We start from the raw sequence: 6,943 nt of genomic DNA, 5'->3' as shown, positions 1-6,943 counted from the left end.
AAATGGGGGTAGTTTCTGGGATTTTTTAAAATTAAGTTAATTTAGAAATACTTAACACATTTAATAGAGGCTTGTAAGGCATAATCTGAATCCCTTACAGTCTTTAGTTAGTTGTGGTAAACAAAACACATTGTCTCTTACCTCTGCTGACCTTGCATGCTTTGGATACCGTAGCATGTCAGTAGCTGTCAACTGTTGTCATCTGCAACAGGCTTCTTCCCGTAGAATACTGCAAATTTAAAAAAGCAAACCAAAACAGCTGAAGCAGAGTTTACACAAGTTGCTGCCAGCGTAGATTAGGTCTTCGTAAATTAATGTAAGATATTTCACTTTAACCACTAAGTTTGGATAGATGTGTTTTGTTGCTTATTGTTTGATTTGAGAGGTTAACGCTGCTCTTTTCATTTGTGGTGGTCACTCGCTGGCTTTTTGCCCAGCATCATAGGCTTTGGTCTGTCAGCTTTGCAACATGAAAGCAGATTGACCAAAAATGCATTTCCACTTCTGTTCCAGCTGCAGCTGAAGTTGCTCTGATTTTCACCTTCTTGGGAGATTTTAATAAATTTTTTCATTAGTTCTGCACTGTTTTCTTGCGTATGCATCTTAGCTTCAGCCATAAATTAGTGTGACTTGTATCCTGTGAGATTTTATGTCTGGAAAGAAAGAGTAAAAAAGTCAATATTTAGAATATTTTTTTTTAATGAAAAGCATCTATTTAAATTTGGAGTTGTGCAGTAAAAATACCTTTAATAGTTTTATTGTGAGAACTAATAATTTCTGAGAAGGGTCTCGTGATGCCAGGCTGAATTGGGTTGTTTCCTTAAAGGATGAATCAGGAGCATTATTTGGCTGTTGTGAATCATTGACGTGTATGTTTTAAAAACTGTATAGTTTCCTTCATCTCAGTTCAGTTGCACGATCCAAAAGCAGATCGCTATAATGTCGTTACGGTTCCCATGATACTTCTGTGTTTGCCAAGAACCCATTTACAAAATCCAGACATTTAAAAGCAGAGAAGTGTGCCTAGCTAAGGACATCGTAAAAGCTTACTACCCACATAAATTAGAGACAGATTGGGCGAAGTCCTGACAAAATGTTTGCTCATTTCAATTTTAGCCCAGAATTTTGGTTGTTAATCTTACTGAATGTAACAAAACAGTAAACTGCAAAACAACAAGCCACCTCTCACTGTGTGGGATATAGATGTCAGTGTTGCTGCCTGGAAGAACAACCTGCCTGATACTTCGTGTGTGTTCTCGGGGCCTTACATGTGCTTCACAGGAGTCCAGGCAGCCCTTAGAACTGCCTTCTGGTGCTGTGGTGGCATCAGCTTCTGTCGAAAAGGTACTTGGTCATTGCTTTTTGCATCAACTTCCTCGTTTCGGCATTACCCAAGTTATTTATGGTTTTAATTCCACCTTCCACTTTCCTCTTCCTCTGTCACTGAATTTTTCAGCTGAGAGGACAGAGAGGTACAGATGCTCACACACACCTAGCTACAGCTGAAACAGATCTCATTGCTACAGGTACGTGTCCAACTGTGGCAAAAACCTGTGTTTGGACAGCACCAGTTGTATCTGAAGAACTCTTACCTCCCTGTTCTGCTGCCAGCTTGCTGTTACAGCAGGAGTGGAAGTGCTGAGGGTGGCTCACCTGACAGAGGCCAGCCATGGAGACCAGCTGCCCCCTAACCCAATACCTCCTTGGGCCTTCTGTGCCCCACTGAATTCCTGCAAGCCCCAACTACCATAATTTTCATGCCTTGTGGTTTACCGCATCGACTCCCTGTGTAATTTTCAGCTGTTTCAGCACGGTTGGTGTTCCTCAGCTTCCCTCGAAGGGTGGCAGCAGGTGATGAACTGTGTAACCACGTCCATGGTGGTTCATATGTCAAAGGTTTGTACACCATGGTTCATGTGCTGAAGGATATGGTCACCTGCACGTCTTCGGCTGGCTATGTCGCCTGAGGTAATTGTGGAGTCTAGCATGTAACAAAACAAATGTGTTCTCTTTTACTGAGAAATACAGGACAAGTGATGGCAAGGGGGTGTGGGGACTGACTCAACACCAATTTGAGCCACCTCCACAAGAAATTGCTTCAAGATTCTTCACGAGAACAGCGCTTGTGTCTGCGTCCACCTGTCACTCCCCTTGCGAGCTTAATCACTTGCAGCTGTGCATCTCTAGTGATGATGTGAACCCCTTGATGCACCTACGTGCCAGGAGTCCCAGAAACAGAGAAGACTCCTTCATTCCTCCACTATTTCAATATGTTTGTTTCGAAAGCTAAATAGCTGACTTGCAAGGGAAGTTGACAGCTAGACTGGCCGTGGCCTGATACAGTAATTTTCTGATATTCCACTGGCTACCTACTCCTGATTGTTGCTCCTAATCTTGACTCGGGGAAAGTGGTGGTAAATAGGACGATGCTGTCTAAAACACTGCAGTGAGAGCTGCTGCTGTGCTCAAGGGCTCTCAGCTCCTGCCTTCACCAGGGCTGGTGCTGCTTGGGTTTGCAGCCACCGTCCCAGCTCAGTGTGCTGTTGGTGTCTGGCCTTTTGGTGGCAGGCTGCTTCTGCAGTGTCGGCCTCGGTGGCCAGAAATAGTGGGGGATATGAATCGAATATATCTGGCCCGTAATAACTTTCTTTCTGCTTGTGATATACTAAGCTATCCATTTAAAATGAATTGTTGTTTGAAATGTTATACTGACAGCAGTGCAGGATGGAGCTAATGTTTTTTCATGGATAAGGGTTTTGACAATGTTTTAAAGTGCCTTTAGATTGACCAGCCAAATTGAGTATCTGCTCCAAAGACAATTTTGAGTCCAGCTTCTTCATGAATCTCATTCTAGGTGAGGATTTAACTCCGTAGTCTTGCAATAATATTGCTTTGCATCTATAAAAGCATCTTATTGAGCAGTTTTAAGTTCTGCTCTTTATTTTTTGTGTGGTTGGCTCGCTTCGGAGCGCTGTTTTACAATTTTCAATTTGCACTTCAGTGGAAAAAAAAAAAATGGGTCTCATTAGCTAGTTGTGCTAAGGGCTGTACTAACCTGTGGAGAAACAGTCCCTGTCCTGAAAATGTAATATGTATTGGATACAGCAGGTGACAACCGGAAGGGGAGAACCTGCACACCCAGAAATTTGGGTTGAAACCCATAAAAGAGCTTCAGTTTCTACAACACCCAGCTTTGTGTCCTTTCAATTACTGGAATCATCTCCCTGACAGAGACACTTGGGTGTAGAATAAATGGAGACAGGTAGATAGAAAAACCAGGATTTGTGGAAGGTGCAAAGCTTCCAGCAATGACTGCTGTGGGAGGTGGGCACCGGGTTTCACTGAGGGTTTTCAGTCATGAGCGTTTTCATGGGACTGGCTAGATAACCCCTTCATGGAAAACCATCAGAGGCCAGTATGCCACCTGGTTTTGTGAGACATCCAAGCAGAAGTCCTGTCACAGGCCCTTTTATTCAGTTCACGGCCTTGAAGCCACCGATCTTCCAAGTGGAAACCTCCACCTTATGTCAACGCTGCCAAAGCAGCCGATTCGGGCCTTGCTGTCCCCTGGGGCTGCTTGTGGGGGAAGCAGCCTGGCTTGGGGCCTTCCCTGGTGAATTTGAAGGCCTCGGGCCCCCAGGAGGCTCTTGAGGAGTTCATCACCCAAAATACACACCTTAAAGAGACAATGGCAGAGGAACAGGGAGGGGCATTAGGACTTGGTGGCAGCTTCCAGAGCAGTGGGCACCTCTGGTACTCTAACGCCTGGGACTCTTTTTGTGTTTGCACTTGAAGGGAGGGTGTAACGAGGACGGAGCCAGGCTCCTTTCAGTGGTGCTCAGTGCCAGGACAGGAGGCCGTAGGCCCAGCCTGGAGCCCAGGAGGTTCCCCTGACCCCCAGGCTGCCCAGAGGCTGTGGGGTCTCCTCCTTGGAGAGCTCCAAAAGCCGCCTGGCCACAGGCCCGGGCACCCTGCTCAGGGTGGCCCTGCTGGGGCAGGGGCTGGGCCCGAGGGACCCTGAGGTGCTGCCAAGCCAACCCAATCCCTTGGTGCTGTTAAACCCATGGCAGCTGGTGTGAAGCAAATCCTTCTGTCCTCATCCTGTCCCCATGTTTTGTTGCCTGGCAGCGAAGCTGTGGTGGAATTATGTATAAACCCCAAAGCACTCTTACTAGTAACCTGGCTCAATGGGTAAGTGAAGAGCAATTTTGCTGTTATTTTGAATAGTCTTCTCCTGCAGTTACACAGGAAAAGCTTTTCTCACCATGCAGCAAAGCAGATCAGCCAGTATCGGCGGGGTTGTAGGAAATGTTCCTTTTTTTTTTCTTTTTTTTTTTTTTTTTCTGATTCAGGTCCATCTAATCAACTCCACCTACACAGTGCTGGTGTAGCCAGTTCTCATATGCTTCCTAATAGCCATCTGCCTGTGCAATTAATGGCTTATCTGCCTTTGCCGTGCCTTGGAAGAAAAGACTGAATAAGAGATTTGAGTATTTCCTTCAAATATCTGAACTGTCTGCATGGATGCCCTGGGATGGATGCTCAGCACTGGCTACAAACATCCCCCCCTTTCCCATGGTGTAAAATATTACAGAGCGATTGGCAGTTCCCACTATGCCCTTCAAACAGGGCAGGTTTCCCACCTGCCATGTGAAAAATTAATGGCTGTGGCAACATAATATTCCCAAAATACTCGCTTCAAACTGCTGAATGCAAGGCTTTCGATGTTGGTTTAAGAGGTACAGTGGCTGGCATCCCAGCTTCCCTGCCAGCGCCTTCGGCAGGTGGGGAGAGAAGCAGAAAACATTTTTGGAACAAAGTGCTTCCAGCTCTGCTTCCGAAGCAGAGTGGAGGTGGTTGGCTGCTCACAAAGGTAAGTTTGGTTTGTGCCAGGAATAAATGTTTTCTGGGACAACAAAAAAAGGCCCTTGCAAACCTTTTCTAGCAGCTGATGGAGCAGGGCTCAGCGTTGAGCGCGGCTGGGACTGGGAGCTGCGACCCTTCAGAATCAAGCCCCATCTCCTCCTCTCATGGTGCATCCATCCAGAGGAGGACCAGCCCATCTCCCTGGCATTGTGTGAGCCGGGCAGATTGGATCAGACTGGGTCCACCACTTCTGTGATGGATGGGAGCCATAATCTGCACTAGGAGCTGGTGTTTGCTCAGTGGTCACTGAGCACCAGCAGGAGGATACAACTCTGCACAGTAGTTATAAAGTAGAGGGGAGAGCAAACGAAGGCAGCACATCTCAGTTTGGCTAAAATCACACGTGGATTCTGCTTCAGGTCCAGATTAAAAAATACCCATTTTCTAGTAGTCCAGCCTTATTTTACTCCCCTTTGGAAAAATATGCATTCCTCCCTGCATGGCTGTTTTGTGACCCAGCTGATGCTCTTTGGCAATGCATTGCCCCGGGAACAGGCTGGCCATGCCTGAGCACCTGGGGAGCTGCAGTAGGACAGAAAGCATAGTGAAATGAAACCATAGCTGAATTAGTGTGGCTGTGAAAGTGGACGTGGGCTCGGATTCATTTGCAACACCTGAGCCCTGCAAGATGCAAGGTAAGCTACAACGAGGTTGTGAAAGCAAGGTGACAAAGCTGACCTAACCTATGGTGCTGCTGGAGGGGGGATGCCAAACCGTGTCCCTGTGCCATCAGCAGGTCCCTTGTGATACCTGCAGAGATGTGCTGGTGATGGGGTATGTCTCCCCGGAGCCACCCGCTGTCCCCACACCCTGCCAGGGGCACTTGGAAGCCCTGCGAGTACCTGTCAGGGCCAGAGAGCGAGCAGAGCGATTGCTTTGTGCACATTAGCGTGGGTGACAACTTCTTAACCTTTCCTTTTTGCTTTGTTGCAGGCACCCTGTAGTCTGCCGAGCAATTGTAACAGCGGCTGTGCAGGAACAGCAAAAAGGTTGCAGCAAAATTTCCCCAGCCTCTTTCATCTTTGGGTGTTTAAGTGCGTGGGGAGATTCCCGCGGGTGGGGATGCGAAGGGTGTGCTCGTGTGGAGCCAGGATCTGCGTGTGGCTGCGAGAGGGAGCTTTGCCTCCAGGGTTATGTTTTCATTACCTGAGATCTGTGCTGTAGTGAGTAGGTGGTTTCAGGAGAGAAACTGATGTTCCTGCCCTCAGAATAATTCTTGCCGGTAGCAGAGCATCACTCTCTCCATCTGTGGAGTTGCCCATTTTGAACCCTTGCCAGGTGTTCAAGGCAGGCCATGTCCTTCTTGCAAAAGCAATGTCCATAAAAAGCAGAAGTGAATATTAGGGGTCAATATGCAAGCAGGGCTTTGAACACCAGTTTCCCACTACTGGGGGGGACACAGTCACCGTTGGGGTATAGGAGGAGGTGGGACTTGAGCTCTCCTGCTAAATCTTCTCTGCTTTCCCTAGCTTTGGTGCTCATGGTAAAACTTCGGTGAGCCCAAGATTAAGTCAGGTGCTATATATATATATATATAATATATATGTGTATTAATATATATATATATATTTATAGCCAGGTTTTTTTTTATATATATATACATATATATATATTTAATGCAAGATATGCTAAGCATGTTAAACACTGAGTCCAGCCATTCCCAACCCCTTTGCCGTGCCAGACTCCCCCCTGAGCATGACCGTCTCCATCCCCATGGCCTTCTTCATCCCCACGCTCTTCCTCACCCCCCTCCAGGCTCAGCGCAGCCGCCTGGCTTTGTTATCGCCCCCTGGTTCTCCCCCTCTGTCGGAAGCTGCCATCACCAAAGCCAGTGCCTTGCTCTTACTAATAGCAAAGTAATCATTTCGAGTCACTGTATACATTAGTAATGGCCATGTAATTCTAGTGCAAATTAGGTTTGGGCAGGCTGCGAAGCCCGAGACATCTTGTCTTCCTGAGCAGAGCTTGGATTTACAGTCCTCTGGGGAAGACCACGGTGAACGCCCCCCCGCTCCCC

Source organism: Anser brachyrhynchus, assembly GCF_964034855.1.
Source record: "Anser brachyrhynchus genome assembly, chromosome: 2".
Taxonomy (NCBI): domain Eukaryota; kingdom Metazoa; phylum Chordata; class Aves; order Anseriformes; family Anatidae; genus Anser; species Anser brachyrhynchus.
Note: the sequence above shows the minus strand (reverse complement) of the source record.